The 21,410-nt window shown below is 37.9% G+C and overlaps 1 pseudogene; it reads right to left on the bottom strand.

Moving 5' to 3' along the window:
- Window positions 1–4,322, bottom strand: part of LOC131027766 (caffeic acid 3-O-methyltransferase-like) — a 46,835-nt pseudogene extending 42,513 nt beyond the window's left edge.
- Window positions 4,323–21,410: the final 17,088 nt, after the last annotated feature.

The raw sequence follows: 21,410 nt of genomic DNA, 5'->3' as shown, positions 1-21,410 counted from the left end.
GGGTAAAACATTTTTAGATCAAAAGATAAATTGAACTTGGACAAGATTGAAGATCTGATGGCTGTGATTGATCATGGGAAATGTGATCAATGAGATTAAGCGGTTAGAAGATTGTTTATAAATAGGAAACTATTGACAAACAATGGATGTGGGCAAGTGTATGCACAGGGATGCTACATAGTGATTACCGAGAACAGAAGCGTGCAGACCTGTTAGAATAATAGAGTATTGATGCCCAACAGATAGACAAGATTAGTTCTATGTCTAGATTGTATTGAACAAATAGGAATATGCTTTAGCATTTTAGATGTGAAGTTGCAGATAGATTTTTATTACTATTATTTTGTGAAAGTGACAGGAAATCTCTTAACTGAGTGGACTTAACAGTCTTATATGTAAATCCTCTAGCAAGCTGACATTTTGATTGAGTGTTTGAAATCCTTTGACAAGGTCACTTCTAACAAAGTGAAGATCCTAACAGATCTGAGGGAAATCCCTTAACCGGGTCACATCTAGCAATGTGGTTGTAATCTTTAACAGGATTTGCTTTTAACCAAGCATACTCTAAAAGAGTATATTTCTTAGTGGGTCTGAAATCCCACAGTGGTTTTTCCCTATTTGGGTTTCCACGTTAAATCTGGTGTTATGAGGTTTATATTGTTCATATGCTTTTGAGTTTGCATGTTTGAAAGTTTTTGGTTATATGACTAATATATGTGTTACCGAGGTTGAATCTGATGTTTTTATGGATGATTAAGTTTGTATGATTCATCCCCCCTCTCATCTTGTTGCCTATTGGATCTGTACTTATATTAAGTATCAGAACTATCAAAGATGTCTCATACATTCATAAAAAATAGCTTGAATAGACAGTACGATGTCAAACATATCTCCCCTAACATGTGTAACCCCTGAAACAAAAAAAATAATCACAAAAGGGATTTTACTATGGAAAAATATTCCAATCAAAATACTAGCTTAAAAGATGTCATATCTCTTTTCACTATTAATCTAATCAATCATTAACTACCTACAGGTGTCCCTAGATCTCTGGAAATCATGGGTAACTAATATTCCATTGGAGAACACTCACCTGGAAACTAAGCAGCTGCAACCACAACATGAGTCTGATCATAATTCACTCCCCCGAAAACTGAGGAGAATCCGCCACAACATTCCATTGGAGAACACTCACCCGAAAACTGAGGAGAATCCGCCACAACATGAGGTTGATCAAAATTCACTCCACTTATATGGGGTACTTGGAAACTATAAGAATTAGAGTAGACCCAACTCCGCCTCCTACATCCACCAACTCCTCCAAATCCTTAAAACTCTCATATGTCTCTAGAATCCTCTCCATCATAAGTGTAGAGTGCTCATACATAGCCCTATTAAAAACCCTATTGAAACTCTAGTCTTTGGCAAGGTACTCAAATGCATTCACTCCATGTGCCTTGGTGAATGGTTGGCTCCCTTAAACAACAACATCCTTAAGAGAATGCCAAGTTTCTATGAACGCCTTGTCCTGGTTCATCAAGGTCAGTGGTGCCAACGACACACCATCCTTGTTCTGCACATGGTATTTGCAGAGAGGAGTCAGACCATAGATCCTCTCAGGATTTCTATTCTTGTGGTTATAGAACAACTGAGGAGGGAATGACTTGCTAGAACTTTGAGAATCTTATCTAGAGTAATTGTTGCATCTGGGTTTGTTTTTTCTTGGTCGATAAAAGGAAAAGCCACAATAATATATTGATTTTAAAGAGAATTTACATCAAGAAACCATAGATTTCTAAAATGGCCCAGTAGGGCCTAAACATAGTGAAAAGAAAGCTATGTCCATGAGTATCCATAGAAAGACAAAACCACATCCAAAACCCTAAAATTCTCTGAACTCGGAGTGGGATTTGAGTGTTGATTACAATTCATTTATCCTTCTTATAAAATCTATTAAAGGTTCTTTTAAATTTATAAGTCTAAGGCTATGTTAAAGTTTCCTTGTAAGTTTAAAATTAACAGAGAAATAAAAAAGAGCCAACTATGTGCTATGTAGCAGCCTAGAAAAAGATCGGACCAACTGAAAACCTATCTATTTAATTCTCTCTTTGAGGCATGGGCAGAGGCATTGGGGCACGGCCTCTTCCGAGACCCCTTCGTAGAGGATGACCGCTTCCTTGACCAGAAGCATGACTGGTACCTTGACCACCACCTCACCTACTCTACTTCGTTTGGGGACCCTCTGCTTCTATTTTAGGAGCTAGAACACCATTGAGTCTAGCAAAGTTTAATAATAATTCTTCCTTGCCCATGTCTTCTGCATTGTCCCCCAAAAACCTCCATTTTAAAAATGTGAGGGACATGGAAACAAAGGATTTGTACTTTTGTAAATCATTTCCCGTCAGGTCTAGTAGAAAATGATAGAATTTAATCATCTCTCTCGACACATTGAAGAGGATTCTCTCACTTGTACACGGAGTGCCATAATCATGTCGCAGTTTTCTTAGGACTTCTTGAAATTCAAGCAAGATGTCACCTAGGAAGAGTCATTTGGTGAGGTTCTAGACTTCCTATTTATCAAGCTTGATTTCCATCAAGGAGGCAAAAAATCAGGATGAAATGTTTGTATTGTCTTAGGGGTTTGATTCATAACATTGTTGCTGCATACATTCAAAAACAAAATGGGGACTGATCAATAGAAACTAATAGCTCAACCGAGAGTTTCTCATGCCTCACGGGGCAAGGGGGATCAAGCAAATCAATACAATCACGTGAGTCATCCAACATTGAATAGTAAACATGAATTGAAAGGAATTACAGAGGTAACTGATCATCAAATTATATCAAATTATATTGTGCCTTAATCAACTTAAGAAAGATAATAGATCTAAGAACACCGAGATTCAAAGATAACAGAATATTTCATTAATAACTAGTCATTGTATCATCCAAACAATTCATATCAGAAACCAAAATTTTATTGGCTGCTCCCAAAATCACAATTTTTAGAACCTCTTCAAAGCCAAGCTTTTCAGCTTAAACAACCACCAGGCCATAGTTTTTACATAATTAACAAATAACATTTACTTTCACTTCAGTGAAAGAAACCGTTGAACTGACACAAAATAAAGCTAAACTAATAGCCACTGAAAGGCCGACATTTCATTCTAGCACAACTAAGCATCTGCTACACCTGAGGAAGTTATGTGCTTGTCTTGTTTTACCACAGATCCTTGCCATTCTAGGTGTGTAGTCAAAATGTTCAAGATAACTTGGAAATAGGGTAGGCCAATGTGTATGATCCTCTTCTTCCACACTTCTTTGTCCATATTCACCCGTGTGACCTTCACCTTATGAACCTTTAAGTGATCTGAACAGACAATGAGCATTAATTCAATCCTTGCTACTTTCGAAAAGTCATTGGTCGTTAAGGATTTTGTGGTCCGAATGGAATGAACCCTATCTTGAAAGACTTTAATCATGTCTACAACTTCCTCAATTACCTTGGTTCCCTCCATGAGTTGGATATCAATACATTTAAGGTCCTTATGTATAGTTTCAATCAAGTCAGTCAGTCCCCTAAGTATCTTGGTGGACTCTTCATGGCCTTGCCCGATGATTGAATTATGTCATTCCATGTTCTTCTTTGATACGTATAGCACATTATCATCTAGGTTCTCCACAGTTTTATCAGCTAGGAACTTCATCACTCCATACTTTTGGACATCATTCATTTGTGTGAGAACTGCTAACCACTTAATTCTTTCCTTTTCCTAGGCGACCGTCTCCAGCTTGAGCTCTTTTCTCACGGTTTCTACATCCTTATAAAACTTGACCATATTAGTAATATATTCTGATCCTTGTTGAATTATTAGATCTAGCCATTTGTTGAACGTCTTCATCACTACCCTATTCCTTTGAACTTTATCAAGCATCTTCTGATTTGCTGGAGACTTAGCATCAAATGATAGTGGTATCTGTGACAATGGTTGAGGATTTGGATTATGAATAGTGTTGATGTACTCTGCCATTTGTGTGACCATTTGCTTCATTTCTCTCTTATCTTTTTCATCTTTCCAAGTCCTTGAGATTATCCTCTTTGTAGAAGAGTTCAAATTCTTTACATCCACGACCCTTGATGCAATGCCCAAATCTTTTTTCTCCACAGTAAAATCTTCCTCTGTGGCCTTATCTGCATCTCTCCCAGGAATGGACTTGGCCACTTCAGTTGTCCAGTGCTCGGTTGTGTCATCCACATTAAGCATTGCTTGTGTTTTTATCTTTTGGGGCTTCAATGCATTTCCTAAGCATTTACTAACCATGTCCTCCAATGGAATGGTGACCGACACCATGCTCCTCTTCTTTCCAATGGTGGCTTCCAACCATCTTGGTGCATTGGTAGGTCCTTTAGGTGGCGGGGTGATCTATGCATTTGGGGAGGTAACAATTACCAGGGTATCCATGGGATCCTGTTGAGTTTCCACTCCTTCATTTGTATCCACTTCTTGTATCCCAAGTTCTCTTTGATCCTGTGGGTCCATTATTTGTTCAAGCTCTTCACTGGGGTCTAAGTCCACCACGACCAATTGTAGAATAGGCTCTTTACTCTTCTTTTTGCTTCTTGACCGGGTTACTCAGGCAGCTGTAAGACTGGATGGCGACCTTGTTGACCTTCTTGGTGGTATTTTATCTACATCGAGCTTTGAGACACCTACAATACCAGTAATTTTATGAGTGGCAAAAATAGGAGATTGAACCAGGATGTGTGAATGACTTCTTGATTCGTGTGACAACATTGAAGGTCCATCTTTGAATTATATCATTTTCTTTTTTATTGCAACCAATTTATGGAATTGGTTTCCCTTCAATCTCAGTACCAAACTCAGGGTCCAGGACGTCTTCCTCTATATCTTCCAATAGACCTGATGTATTAATTGGGAGCCTCAAGACAACTATCTGTCATAAAGTGAATCTTGACCACAACCTCTTTCTCACTTCATGCTCATCCTTGCAGTTTTCCCAATAATCCGCTATCTGAGGTTCATGGAAGAAATGACTGTCTATGTTAAGGTTCTCCCTTGCATAACCTTTGTTGTCAAATCTTCGCCTAGCCACATATGGCTACAGGTTCATCCTCTTGAACTCCAGTTCAAGATTCAAAGCATCTGATACCCATTTGCAACTTTAATACCCAAGCTCAACGGGAAAAACCACCCAAGATTCACCCTTTTCTCCTAGTCTCTTATCTATATGAGCCAACTGCCTTCTCACTTCTGTAAGTACAAAGCTATCAAAGGCGTACCTAGGCAATTTGAATGGTTGGCCTTCAAAACCACCAACCCGTATGTAAGTAAACAATGGAAATTAGATAAAGAAGCTCCTATAAATACTCACAAACTCCATAGACTCTACAAACATTCTCTTATTGGAATCACCCTTAAGTTCAAAGGCCAGTCTTGCCACAAAGACTCCATTCCATTTCTCAATTTGTTCAACATATCTTCGTTGTTGCAATAAAGGGTAAAAAATGTAAACCCTCATTCCATCAATCTAAGGTTCATTGGGTAATCTAGGATAATCTCTTATGCAGGCTAAAATATAAAATAGGTAAGAAGACATGTAAAACCCAGTCATACCCACAAAATTGGTTAGTCCTTCGTGAAGCCTCTCCACAATTACCTGAAACCAATCCAGAAATGTGTCACTAGATAGAACCACTTGGACAAAAAAGTACATCCAATCTTCCCAGTAGAAGGAATGTGAGTTTCCCTTTACTATGTTTAAAAGCACAAAAATGTCCCGCACCTCAGTGATGAGGTGTTCTCTGGTTAAGGGTTTGGGTAGTCATGATGCTCCTTTCTGAACCCTCAAGAGCCAATTTCTTGCAATTGCACTTTTGTACTTGCTCTTCTTCTTAGAGAAATAGGCGTATATATTTCCAATGGTCCAATCCTTATACTCCTCTTTATGTAGAATACTCATTCTCGCCATCACCGTTTCCCTATTAATACTGACTAACACCTCACCATCACTGGTTTTGATACACTTGTTCTTAGAGTCATCTCTGTTCATACAAGCCAACAGTAAATCTGGATACGGCATGGCTAGCGGGAATAAAGCAACTTCCACAAGACCACTCTTAACTATCTTCTCCATTAGTGACCTAGCTTGAGGATTCTTAGTCCTTTCAAAGAATTTCCCAAAATCTACATGAACTAAGGAGGTGTCTTCCATTTCTAGCAAGATATTCACTAAACATGAGGTTCGGTCAAGCTTTGGTAGCACTGGCCTCATTTTAACTATCTATTCCCTTAACCAAGAAATTCTAACAGCAATATAGTATGCTACCCCAACAATTTTTGAGATTTCCCCCTTTTCTATACTAATTAAGCTTTAGTGCACAAAGAAACACAACATAGGAGAAGACAACTGAACTTACCCGATAACACCATGAAAACTGGAAATTCTTCTAGAGAACAGAGCTTGATTTACCTTTGGCACCTCCAATTAATTGAAGTATTGCAACCGTGACCTTCCTAAATATGGAAATAAACTCATACATTTTTCTTTTAATCAAATGAGAAAATATCAATAGGGCTGCACACGCTTCATCATGATTTACTCAAGCATGCGAAGTAACGGTGAAATGACAAACCTGACACCTTCTTAATTACCCATCACTTCTGCACAGGTAATTTGATGTTTTCACAATTACTTTCCACATTTAGAGTTTCAAAAAGCTGAATAAGGGAATATTCCTTCTTGTTGCCCCGCTTTTTATTCCACCAAAAAGCTTTTCAGATTAGTTTGAAAAGAACTTATGAACCTTGAACCAGTTGAACACAAGGTTCAATGTTTCAAGTTCACTTAAGAAAAAAAACAATAACGGTCGGTACATAAACAACACTGGGAATGAGTGGCAAAAGAAAAGGACTATTTAAAGTGAACCTTGAACCTTTTGAACCGCTTGATATTTGGTTCAAGGTTCAAGACCACATATCAACTCAACATAAAGAGACGCGGGCTCGTCATATAACAATACATTGCCACAACTCACAAACAGGCATTTCGAACCTTGAACCTTGAGCCTCTTCAAATTTTGTTCAACGGGTTCAAAACTTCAATGAACAAAAACAAAAAGCGTGCTTGAAATTTGGTGACAAAGACCGAAACAACTTTCTTTTTAAACTATGCTTTGAACCTTGAACCTTTGAACCTTTTGAAAAAAAGTTCAATAGTTCAAGTACGAGGAGAACAAATGACCTGATGGAAATAAAAGGCACAAAATGGCAACCCGCAAACTGGAATATTTTAAAAGAAAAAAATTTACGAGTGGACTAACATCAGCTTTGACTGGGGACTAGAACTATGAAGGAACTAGAAATGAACTTTAGAATCTTTGGTTTCGCATGCCAAACTTTATTCAAAGACACAAACTGACTAAACCGAAAAGACACACAAACACAAAATAACTAAACACTATTGTACAAAAACTACGAGGGACTCTTGTTTATAATTGATATAACTTCAAATCTTGACCATTATAGGTCAAAGGAAGAACAATACCATCCAAATATGCAAGTTTAAAATAATTCAATCCTTTTAGCTCATGAATTAGGAATGGTCCCTTCCAAAGCGACTCAAACTTAGCATGTTCTCCCTTAGGTTCTCTTCTTTTGTCCCAGAGCAGTACCTGATCACCCTCCATGAACTTTCAAGGCCTTGCTCGCTTGTCGAATATTCTTTTTACTCTCATTTGATGTTCTATTATCTGGTCCACTAGTCTATCCCTCTCTTCATCAATCTTTGTCAGGTGCATGATTCGCTTTTCTAAAGACCTCAAGAAGTAGGCTTCTTCAATCACTGTTTGTAACTTGGTGGCTGCCAGCACTAAAGGAAGTGCTACCAGAGCATCCACACCATAGACCAGTTCAAATGGAGACATCCCAATTTCTCTCTTTGGCATTTTACAGTCAGCCCAAAGAGCTTCATACAGTTTCTTATGCCAGTCCTTAAAATTCTCACTCACTAATTTTTTCATGATATTAATGAGGTTTTTGTTACTAGATTCAGCCTAGCCATTTCCCTGAGGATAATAATTAGATGAGTGAGCAAGAGAGATTCCATGATCATAGCAAAACAAAGAAATTTCAGCAGAGGAGAAATTAGTAGCGTTGTCTTCTACAATTTTTAATGTGACTCTAAATCGAACTAAGATGCTCTCCTTTAGAAAATTACAAACAATCTCCGAAGTTGTTTTTCGTACCAGAATGGCCTCAACCCATTTAGTAAAATAGTCCATGGCTATTAAAATATGAGTGTGACGAGCACTAGAGGTTGGTGTCAAGGGACCAATAAAATCCAGAGTCCACTACTTGAAAGGTTCATCCACAACCATGGTTTGGAGTGGTAATGCTGCGAGCTAAGGTTTACCGACGAATAACTTACATTTGTCACACTTGGCCACCCATGCATACGCATCCTTGAATGTTCCTGGCCAATAATAGTAGTTCCTCAAGACCTTGTAAGCAGTCACTGTTGAAGAGAAATGACCCCCACAGGCTTCATCGTGGAAAGTTTTCAAAAGAGGTTCCTGGAGCGATTTATCAACACATCTTAAGAAGGTTCCATCCAATCCCCTTTTATATAGTACATCATTAAACACGACGTACTTAGCAGCTTTCAGTCTCAGGTTCCTCTTCTCCTTTGCAGAAAGGTGTTTTGGGCAATCTCCATATGTCAAGTAATAAGCTACATCTGCAAACCAAGAATCTTGTAGAGAAACGAATAGAACTAAAGGCAATTCCTCTATCACTTCCTCCTTACTTTCAACAATTAGCTTGCACAAACCTTTCCCCCTCAACACTTTTGTTGGTCGAATGTCTAAATTAAACTCCTGAATTTTTGATACCTAATAAGCTCTTTCATTCATCCCTATGTCTTGCTACGTTAGAATGCTCTTGACTGCCAAATGAGGTACATAAACCACAATGTGAGAATGGAGAATATAATACCTAAACTATTTCATTACCTTTATGACTGCATATGCTTTCTTTTCCATTATTCAGTATTTAAGTTCATTCTTTTTTAGAGGTACGGTCATGAATGATATAGGGACCTCATCATTATTATCATTATTTTGTAGAAAAGTCCCTGACATAGTGTGCTCTGATGCATAGCAGTAGATGACAAAATCCTTACTGAAATCGGGATTAACCAAGATAGGTGCTTAACCAAGAGCATCTTTTATTGAGGTGAATTCTTTCTTCCCTTCCTCACTCCATTTGAAAGATTGTTTCTCACTCACCAAATTCACAATAAATCTGGTAGTCTCAGCAAAGTCATGAATGAACCTTCGAAGAAAATTCACTTGCCCGAAGAAGGATATAACGACATTCCTACTTGATGGCTGAGTTAGCTGTTGAACTACTCTTACCCTTTCAGGATCTATTTTCACCCCTTCTTTAGAAACAATATGAGCTAACAACTTACCCTCTATGACTCCAAACACTGATTTCTTAGGGTTCAATGATACCCCATGCTCGTGACACCTCTGCAACACTTGCCTCAGGTCCCGAAGATGGTGTTTTCTTCTTTTTGAGGACACTGTGAAATCATCCAGATATACAACAATGATCTTATCCTTAAAGTGACCAAAAGACAAGTCCATGGCCCGCTGAAATGTTGCTCTTGCATTAATCAAGTTGAAAGGCATCTGGTTATATGCAAATGTACTCCAGGGAGTAATATAAGTAGTTTTGTGTTAATCAACTTCCTGAACACTGATCTGATTATATCCCAAAAATCCATCAAGCATGGACATCATCTCTAACCCTAAGATAGTTTTTAGAATATGGTCCATGGCCGGCAAGGGATTATTGTCTTTTAAGCTAGCTTGATTAAGATTTCTGAAGTCTACACAAATCCTTATTTCGTTGTTCTTCTTCCTGACTGGTACTATTTTTTCTATCCATGTAGAATGATGAATAGGATATATAATCCTAGCTTTTAACATCTTATCCACTTCTTGGAATATAGCCTGCACTACTTTTGGATGGAAGTTTCTAAGCTTTTTTCGGAAAGGGCTTGCCTCGGGCTTCAAAGGAATCCGGTGCTGAAATCTCCCTTCTTTGAAATTCTTAAGGTGATCATAACACCACAAAAACACATCCTTGAAATCTACTAGGAGGCTAATGAACCTCTCATTTTTTGCTGGTTTACAACACTTTCCCAGATTGATATATTTAGGTTCATTCTCAGTACCAGTGTTGACCTTTTCATAGCCTCCACTATCATGAGCCTCTCGAGAATTGTCATCTTTGTTATTTTTGTAGGCATCATTATGGTCAAGCAAATGTTCCAAAGAAACCATTCCTCTAGGAATCTTGTTTCCTTTCAATTGCATGATTCCATTAGGTAATTCCTTTGTTCGTCCAGGCAAAAATTCTTTGCACTCTGCATCATAACCTTCAAAATACATGGCAGAAAACATATCCAAACCTTGCAGTAAATTATTTATTTACTTATCACTCTCAAATACCTACCATGAGTTAGAGTTGTCTGGAACATTGGGCCGATATACCAACTCTATCCTATAAGTTTCTTCAATAAATTCAGGGTGTGGGACAAGTAATGAAGCTAAGATTGCTAATGAATCTGCTTTTGAGTTCAATTCCCTTGGTATTGCCTCAATGGAGAATGCATCAAAACCTTCAATTTTGTCCCAGACACTATTTTGATAGTGCTTCAACCTTTCATTTTTGACACTAAACAACCCCCTGACCTGCTTCACAATAAGTTCAACACCTCCTTTAACTCGCAGGAGCTTCACTCCTAATCTATTAGCTTCGGCTAAGCCTAACAACAAGGCTTCATACTCCATTGTATTGTTGGTGTTTTTGAACTCTAGTTTAAAGGAAAAAATAATAGGGTCACCAGAAGGTGGTATCAACACAACCCCTACGCTAGAAGAAGACGCTGCACAACTACCATCGAACTCCATTAGCCATAGGATTTATTTTTCCTCATTTTGAGATGAATCACCCTCCACCTCACTATAAGACAATATCATGTAGTTCCCAAATTGACAATCATGATACAAAATCTGCGCCCTAGGGTCATCAGATGGGAAAACAATGAATTTGGACTTTGGTTTAGGTTACAGGATGACTCATTGCTTTCCAATAGAGATTGTGGCTTGTGACCAATCCTTTTATTTGGGTGAGATGCAAGAACTACTTGAGAATCCTTAATTTGACCTAGTAGAGGAATTTTTTTTGAGTTCATGGAATAGAATCTACCAAAGGCTTTGGTCAGGGATAACCCCAATGCTTTGGCTACAACAGAGGGCATTATGTTATCAGATGCACCTAAGTCTATAATGCAATTATTCAACCTATGACCATTAATGAATAATGATATATAAAAGGGCTCTGGTTTCAACTCAAGAAGGGGGACATAATCATCTGTTTGAAGATAAATTATTTCAGGCATCTTTTCACAAACCAAGAGATAAACAAACTCATTGCTATGTGAGGGCAATATGTCATTTACTGACTATTGCATACCATTAGTCTATTGTGCATTGTTTCCTTTCACGAATTGTACCAATCTACCTAATTCTTTAGAATTTAGTTTTAGGTATTCAGAAGGTGTGATTTGAATTTGAGAAGACTCGCAAAATTCTACTATATGAAAAGAAATTTCTTTTTCAACGGCCTTTAAAAATAAAGTCTCTGGCAATTTTTTATCTTTATTATGCAACTTTGAATCAATTCCTTTACCTTTGAAGGCTATCACAGATGAAGAAGAAGACATCTGGGGTTTCACATTTTGCTAGTTTCTTGTAAGCATCGCACATGAAGGATCATCCAAAGTAACCAAAATATCACTGCCTCTTTTTGAATCTGACTCGTACTCAAGAAAATGGATTTCAGAATCTCCAGGTTGGTTTGAAGATTCTTCCTCACCCCACTCATTTGAGGTATCTTTGAAATTCATCAATTTTGCATACCCTACCATCTCGAGATAGGAACTACCATCATGTTCATCAGTAAGGTGAAATACACACATATTCCCTTTAACAAGAGGTGCTTCAATTGCTAATCTTTGCTGAGTAGGGGTTAACTGCATGGTCTTATTTCGAAAGCCCAGAGACTGATTCACATTCCTTCTAGGTATATCTTGGTAGGGAGATGGGTATGAGGTGCTAGCTTTGGGCAACTATCTTTTAAAGGTAATCACATCATTCATTAACCGTTGGATGATAAGATCACAAGAAGAAGTTAAAGGCTAAGCATTTGGTGTTTGTACTTTGCTTTTCCATTTACTTGCTATGATTAAATCATCTTCTAGTTCAACTGCAAGGGTTTTGGTAGTATTTAAATCCGCAACCCTCTGCCTGCGAATCAAGAAACCTATTTCAAAAGGCATAGAATTAATAAAGAAACACTTGAGATTGTCATCTGAGGGCTTCTAATTAGTTGTAATCTTGTGCAAGATATTATCAAACCTTGCTATGAAATCCCTCATAGATTCAAGAATTTCCTTCTTTAACTACGCTAATTGAGCTAAGAGGGAATGTTCATCTGCTGCTACTTTAAATCTTGCCTCAAATCTTGTTTTTAGATCTTTCCAGGTTGTTATCACACTATTTGGTAAGTGATAAAACCAATTGGTTGCTAGCCCAGTTAATGTCTCGATGAACAACCTCACAACAACATCCTCATGTTGAACCGCTAGTATCCCACAGGCTATATTAAAGGCATTCAGGTGTTCATCAACGGTAATCTTTCCATCAACATTGAATTTTGGAAAATGATCCCTAGCACCTTTTGGTAAGGGATTAAGATTTAGACCTAAGTTCAATGGGCCTACAACTACCCCCAAGGGATTATTCGCTACCATTGGAAATATGATATTGAGGGGAGTGGGGTTTATTATATTAGGTAGAGTAACATCATGCATGGTCATAGCTTGACAAACTAAGGACATAGGTGGTGATGGTGATGAGGAAGGAGGCATACTTCTTGCCCTTCTCTGAGGTGAGAAAGTGGGTTGAAAATCTATGATTTGTATCTCCTAAAAGACAAAATTAAAAACCCCTTCACTTCTTTAGGACCTAGTGTATCTCCTTGACTCCAGACTCGCAACTAGGCAACCAATCTTATAATTTGACTCCCCAGTAGAATCGCCAAAAATCTATTGGTAAACAGATTTGTCTCTTTTCTGAAATCTTAATACAAAACACAAAATATGACTCTGATTCACCCTTTGTGAAAAGAAAACAAATTACCAATAGTTGGATGAATTAATTGAAATTCAATCTCTGCATTAGAGGGCAGCTCCTCATTTGATTTGTAATGAATTTATTATATATACTAACACTTTTAACTAGAAAGCATTGAAAGGCTCCAACATTTATCCATCAACACAAATAAACACCTTCAAAACTACCACATAGGTAAATTTTAGAAAATATTAAAAGTAGAGTTCACAGACTCTGATTCATAACATTCTCGTTGGATACATTTAAAAACAAAATGGGAACTCAACAAGAGAAACTAATAGCTCAACCGAGACTCTCTCATACCTCATAGGGCAAGGGGGATCAAGCAAATCAATACAATCATGTGATTCACCCAACATTGAATAGTAAACATGAATTAAAAGAAATTACAGAGGTAACTGATCATCAAATTATATTGTTCCTTAATAAACTTAGGAAAGATTGCAGATCTAAGAAGACACAGATTAAGAGATAACACAATATTTCATTAATAACCAAACATTGTATCATCAAAACAATTAATATCTGAAACCTAAGTTTTATTTGTTTCTCCCAAACTCACAGTTTTCAGAACCTCTTCAAAGGCAAGCTTTTCAGCTTAAATAGCCACCACACCATAGTTTTTACGTAATTAACAAATAACATTTACTTTCACTTTAGTGAAAGAAACCATTTAAATGACACAAAACAAACCTAAACTAATAGCCACTGAAAGGCCAACATTTCATTGTAGCACAACTAAGCATCTACTGCAACTGAGGAATTTACGGGCTTGTCTTGTTTTGTCACAGATCCTCACCATTCTAGGTGTGCAGTCAAAAAGTTCAAGATAACTTGGAAATAGGGCAGGCCAATGTGTATGATCCTCTACTTCCACACTTCCTTGACCATATTCACCTGCATGACCTTCACTTTATGAACCTCTAAGTGATTTGAACAGACAATGAGCATTTATTCAATCATTACTACTTTCAAAAAGTCATCGGTAGTTAAGGATTTTGTGGTATGAATGGAATGAGCATTGTCTTGAAAGACTTTAATCATGTTTGTAACTTTCTCAATTACCTTGGCTCCCTCCTTCATGATTTGGATATCAATACATTTAAGGTCCTTTTGTATAGGGTCAATCAAGTCAGTAAGTCCCCTGAGTAGCTTGGTGGACACTTCATGGCCTTTCTCGATGATTGAATTACGCCATTCTATGTTCTTCTTTGATACGTATAGCACATTATCATCTAGGTTCTCCACCATTTTCTTAGCTAGGAACTTCATCACTCCATACTTTTGGACATCATTCATTTGTGCGAGAAGCGCTACCCACTTAATTCTTTCCTTTTCGGAGGCGACCATCTCCAGCTCGAGCTCTTTACTCATAGTTTTTGCATCCTTATAAACCTTGACCAGATTAGTAATATATTCTGATCCTTGTTGAATTATTAGATCCAGCCATTTGTTCAACATCTCTATCACTACCATGTTCCTTTGAACTTGATCAAGCATCTTCTGATTTGCTAGAGACTTAGGGTCAAATGACAGTGGCACCTACGACAATGGTTGAGGATTTGGATTATGCATAGCTCTGATGTACTCTACCATCTATGTGACCATTTGCTTCATTTCTCTCTTATCTTTTTCATGTTTCCAAGTCCTTGAGATTATCCTCTTTGTAGAAGATTCCAAAGCTTTACATCCACAACCCTTGATGCAATGCCCAAATCTATTTTCTCCACAATAAATCTTTCTTTGTGGCCTTATCTACATCTCTCCTAGGAATGGGCTTGGCCACTTCAGATGTCCAGTGTCCTGTTGTGTCATCCACATCAAGCATTGATTGTCTTTTGAGCTTTTTGGGCTTTAATGCTTTTCCTAAGCATTTACTAACCATGTCCTCCAATGGAATGGTGACCGGAACCATGCTCCTCTTCTTTCTGATGGTGACTTCCAGCCACCTTGGTGCATTGGTAGGTCCTTTAAGTGGCCAAGTCATCTGTGAATCTGGGGAGGTAATGATTACTAGGGTATTCATGGGATCCTATCGAGTTTCTACTCCTTCATTTGTATCCAATTCTTGTATCCCAGGTTGGCTTTGATCCTGTGGGTCCATTATTTATTCAAGCTATTCATTGGGTTCTAAGTCCACCATGACCTATTGCAGAATAAGCTCTCTACTCTTATTTTTTCTTCTTGACTAGGTTACTTGGGCAACTGTAAGACTAGATGGTGAGCTTCCTGACCTTCTTGGCAGTATTTTCTCTACGGCGGGCTTTGAGACACCTGCAATATCAATAATTTTATTAGTGGGAAAAATAGGAGATTGAACCAGGATGTGTGAATCACTTCTTGATTCATCTGGGGACATGGAAGGACCCTCCTTGAATTTCAGTTTCCTCAACCATCTCTCTATTCTCCTGACAACATTGAAGGTCCTTGCTTGAATGTTATCATCTTCTTTTTTGTTCTAGTCAATTTTTGGAATTGGTTTCCCTTCAATCTCAGTAACAAACTTAGGGTCCAGGACATCTTCCTCTGTGTCTTCCAATACACCTGATGTATTAATTGGGAGCCTCAAGGAAACTATCTGTCGTAAAGTGAATCTTGATTACAACCTCTTTCTCACTTCATTCTCATCCTTGCATTTTTCAGAATAATCCTCTATCTGAGGTTCATGGCAGAAATGACTGTCTATGTTAAGGTTCTCCCTTGCATAACCTTTGTTGTAAAATCTTCGCCTAGCCACATATGGCTGCAAGTTCATCCTTTTGAACTCTAGTTCCAAATTCAAAGCATCTGATACCAATTTACAACTGTAATACCCAAGCTGAATGGGAAAAGCCACCCAGATTTAGTCTTCGCTCCTAGTCTTTTATCTATATGAGCTAGCTGCGTGCTCACTTTTGTAAGTACGAAGCTATCAAAGGCATACCTTGGCAATTTGAATTGTTGGCCTTCAAAACCACCTACCCGTATGTAAGTAAACCATAGAAATTGGATAAAGAAGCTCCCATAAATACTCACAAACTCCATAGCCTCTACAAACATTCTCTTGTTGGCATCACCCTAAAGTTCAAAGGTTAGTCTTCCTACAAAGAGTCCATTCTATTTGTCAATTTTTTCAACATATCTCTGTTGTTGCAACAAAGGGTAAAAATCGTAAACCCTCATTCTATCAATCCAAGGTTCATTGGTTAATCCAGGCCAATCTCTTGTGCACACTAAAAGATAAAATAGGTAAGAAGACATGTAAAACCTAGTTATACCACAAAATTGCTTAGTTCTTTGTGAAGCCTCTCCAAAAGTACCTTATACCAATCCAGAAATCTATCACCAGATAGAACCACTTGGATGAAAAAGTACATCCAATCTTCATAGTAGAAGGAATGTGAATTTTCCTTTACTCTGTTTAAAAGCACAATAATGTCCTGCACCTCAGTGATGAGGTGTTCTCTGGTTAAGGGTTTGGGTAGTCATGATCCTCCTTTCGAAACCCTCAAGAGCCAATTTCTTGCAATTACACTTCTGTACTTTCTCTTCTTCTCAGATAAATAGGCATATGAATATCCAATGGTCCAATCCTCATACTCTTCTTTATGCGGAATACCCATTGTTTCCATCATCATTTCCCTCTTAAGATTGACTAACACCTCACTGTCACTGGTTTTGATACACCTATTCTCAGAATCATATCTGTTCATACAAGCTAACACTAAATCTGGATACGACGTGGCTAGCGAGAATCCAACAGCTTCCACAAGACCACTCTTAACTATCTTTTCCATTAGTGACCCAGTCTGAGGATTCTTAGTCCTTTCAAGGAAATTCCCCAAATGTACATGAACTAAGGAGGTGTCTTCCATTTCCGGCAAGATACTCACTAAACATGAGGTTTGGTCAAGTTTTGGCAGCACTGGCCTCATTTTAACTATCTATTCCCTTAACCAGGAAATTCTAACAGCAATACAGTATGCTACCCCAACAATTTTTTAGATTTCCTCCTTTTCTATACTAATAAAACTTCAATGCACAAAGAAACACAACACAAGAGAAGACAATTGAACTTACCCAATAACACCATGAAAACTGGAAATTGTTTCAGAGAAAAGAGCTGGATTTACCTTCAACACCTCCAATTAATTGAAGTATGGAAATTGTGACCTTCCTAAATATGGAAATAAACTCATACATTTTTCTTTTAATCAGACGAGCAAATCTGAATAGGGCTGCACACACTTCTTCATGATTTACTCAAGCGTGCGAAGTAATGGTGAAATCACAAACCTGACACCTTCTTAATTACCCATCACTTCCACATAGGAAATTTGATATTTTTATGATTACTTTCCACATTTAGAATTTCAAAAACCCGAATACAGGAATATTCCTTCTTGTCGCACTTTTCGTATTAGTTTGAAAAGAGCTTATGAACCTTGAACCACTTGAACACAAGGTTCAATGGTTCAAGTTCACTTAAGAAATAAAACAGTAATGGTTGGCACATAAACAACATTGGGAACAAGTTGCATAAGAAAAGGACTATTTAAAGTGAACCTTGAACCTTTTGAATTGCTTGAAATTTGGTTCAAGGTTCAAGACTGCATATCAACTCAACATAAAAAGACTCACACTTGTCATATAACAATACATTGCCATGACTCACAAAAAGGCATTTTGAACCTTTAACCTTGAACCTATTGAAATTTGGTTCAATGGGTTCAAAAATTCAATGACCGAAAACAAAAAGAGCACTTGAAATTTGGTGACAAAGACCAAAACAACTTTATTTTTAAACCACACTTTGAACCTTGAAGCTTTGAACCTTTTGAAAAAGAGTTCAATGGTTCAAGTACGAGGAGAACAAATGACCCGATGGAAACAAAAGGCACAAAAAGGAAACCCGTAAATTGGAATATTTTAAAAAGAAAAAACTTATGCGTGGACTAATAGGTTTCTCCCAAAGGAAGGAGGAATCTTGATCCCTCGCCACTTTTTTCTTATACTGTCATCCCGAGTAGAATTTTTTTTTGCTAGAATCTGTTGAGAAGGCTAGTTTGCAACTTACTCCCTCAACAATTGATGTTTCAATTGAGGATAAAATTGATTCAAATATTCTTACTTTGTCATCAAAAAGACTTCGATTCCTTTCTTTCCATATTTCCCAAACAAGGCAAGAAGGAGAGATTTCCAAAATATGACTTAAAGTGCTTTCCTTAGAAGGAAGTGGCCAGCATTGAGAAAGAGTGACTATATAATTAGGGAGGGGTTTTTTACACCCAAGTTTTGTACAAAACCATCACCAACATTTTGATACAAATGGGCAGTTTAAAAGGAGATTGTCTACTATTTATCCTTGAGCTTTGCACAAAATGCATCTTGAGGGGCCTTCGTAGCCCATTTTAGTGAATCTTTGTGCTGTGAGGATCCTCTTTTTGAAAGCCAACCATGGAAAGATTCCTGCTTTTGGGATAATCTTGACTCTCTAGAATAGTTTTAGTGGAATATCTTGTTCCTCTTCATTCCCAAAGTTTTCTAGAACCCTATAGCCATCTTTAGCATTATATTGTCCTATTTTTGAACAAGCCCATGTAAGGGAATCTTTCCCTCTTCTGGGATTAATATTTCTTTTTCTAATGAGCTCTGATAGCTAGTTGATTTTGATAGTAGGAATAGGCAATCCCTCCAATTGTTTCCAGCTCCATCCTTGCATTCTAGTAGCCCTATCCAAAACCAAATAATCACTAACTAGAGATCCTCAATGCTATTGAAGCCAATGGTTAGCTATTGGAATATTGAGAGTTGTCAATGCTTGGATATCCTCCCAATGAGTCTTCCCAAAAAAGGCTGGAGGATCCATCGTGGATATCCCAAGACAAAGAGTTTGCAATTAAATTTTTGCATGTGACAATGAAATTCAAGGTCCTAGATCCCTCTGGATGAGAATTTGATCTTAGAAGATTTAGAGGAACCCCATCTATAAGGTATTTTGTTGCCATTATACTTACCCAAATTGATTTAGGGTTTTTAATGAACTTCCAAACTACTTTAGCTCCCAAGGCTTTATTCTGCAAGTGAAGATTTTTTATTCCTAGACCCCCACGGACTTGGGTTTGATGATTTTATCCCATGCAATTAGAGCAATTTTATGTTTTTCTTCAGTGTTTTACCACAAGAAGTTTCTCATCTTTTCAATGATAAACGAATTTGCACTAGCAATGAGGGATAAAAAGGATAAAAAGTAGATGGGTAGAGCAAAATAACTACTCGGAGCATTACCATCCTACCAGCCCATGAGTGCCATTTTCCTTTCCAAGAGTTAATATTCTGATCCAACTTTACCTTCAATGGATCCCAAAGTTTTGAGTTCCTCAATCCTTTGTCAATTGGGATGCCCAAGTGAATACAAGGAAGAATGCCTCTTTTAAAATTCTAAATTATTTGGATCTTAACATCTAAGGGGGCAGGGGTGGAGAAGATTTTTTTTTTTTTTTTCATTGTTCATAATTTGTCATGAGGCCTTCCCAAAGGATTCCAAGAGCATTTTCACCTAAATGGCTTCCTTGATCTTTTCTACACTCAACAAGAGGTTATCATTTCCAAATTTTGATGCTAGTCAATGAAACATCTGTTGAGAATCTTGTATGTCCTATGACATTCTCTCGTTAGACAGGTTTCAGACATTATCTCACCGGATGAGTGGTCATGGTCATCGTCGAAAGAGTCTTGGGTGTTGTCATAATTTTGATGTCCACCTTGGAAACATTTGACGAGGATGTTGTATGACTAATGACATTCTCTCACAGGATGAGTGGTCATGACCATCATCAGAAGTGTCCTAGGTGCCATGGGAATTTCGACAATAGTCAAAGAAACATCTAATGAGGATTTTGCATGTCTTATGGAATTCTCTCATCGGATGGGTGTCAAAATTCTGATGTGCACCCAGGAAACATCTGACGAGGATGTTATATGCCCGATGAAATTCTCTCACCAGATGAGCGGTCACGGCCGCCATTGGAAGAGTCCTGGATACCGTCAGAATTCGGATGCCCGTCAAGGAAACACCTGACGAGGATATTGCATGTCATATGGCATTCTCTCATCAGATGGGTGTCAGAATTCTGATTTCCACCCAAGAAACATCCAATGAGGATGTTGTATTCCTTCCGACATTCTCTCCCCAGATGAGCGGTCATGGCTGTTATCTTCTCTGATCTGGTCGCTGCTTCTTGAGAATTTTTTGGATCCTACTCTGTCTTGAAAGAACTGAATGCCACCTTCCTGATTCTCATCCCAAATAAATCTAGCGCCTTCTCTTTTAAGGATTTTAGACCTATTAGCCTTTTCAACTCTATTTATTAAAAATTCACCAAGATTCTTGTGCTCAGGCTTAGGATTTGCATCCCCTCTTTAATCTCTAAACATCAAAATGGGTTTGTGCCTGGGGGGTAGACCCTGGATTCTGCTATTGTGGTTCATGAGAACATCCACTCCCTTTGTATTAACAAAAAACCATGTTTTCTCCTGAAACTTGACCTGCTGAAAGCTTTTGATAGAGTTAATTGGTGCTTCCTCCTCAGAATCCTCAAGACCTTTGGATTTTGAGATAACTTCATCCAGATTATTGTGAAATGTGTTTCCACCCCAAAATTCTCTATGTTGATTAATGGATCTGTCTCCAGATTTTCTTTGGGTCTAGGGGAATTCGACAAGGGGATCCTCTATCTCCTTTTCTTTTCATTCTGATGAGTGAATCTCTTAGAAAAATAATTCAGAGGGAGGTCTGAAATTGCAATATTACGACCCTTCGGCCCTCCTGTCAGGCCCCTACTTGCTTTCACGAGCAATTTGTTAACGACACTCTCTTGATGGGGGAAGGTTTGATCAAAGAAGCAAAGAATTTAAAAATGACTCTGAATATATATGAACATGGCTCTAGACAAAAAAATAGCCTCCCTAAAATCTCCATCTTCTTTAACACCCCTGAGAATAGGAAAGTTAATATTGCCTTGATTATTGGCTGCAAAATTGGAACTTTGCCTGATTCCTATTTGGGCCTTCCACTTTACCAGGGCACAGCTCCTGACTTTTTTTGGGTGAATCCTATAGACAAATTCTAGAACAAATTGGC

Source organism: Cryptomeria japonica, chromosome 11 (genome assembly GCF_030272615.1).
Source record: "Cryptomeria japonica chromosome 11, Sugi_1.0, whole genome shotgun sequence".
Classification (NCBI taxonomy): Eukaryota; Viridiplantae; Streptophyta; class Pinopsida; order Cupressales; family Cupressaceae; genus Cryptomeria; species Cryptomeria japonica.
The sequence above is the reverse complement of the archived record's forward strand: the minus strand, read 5'-3'. Positions and strand labels throughout refer to the sequence as shown.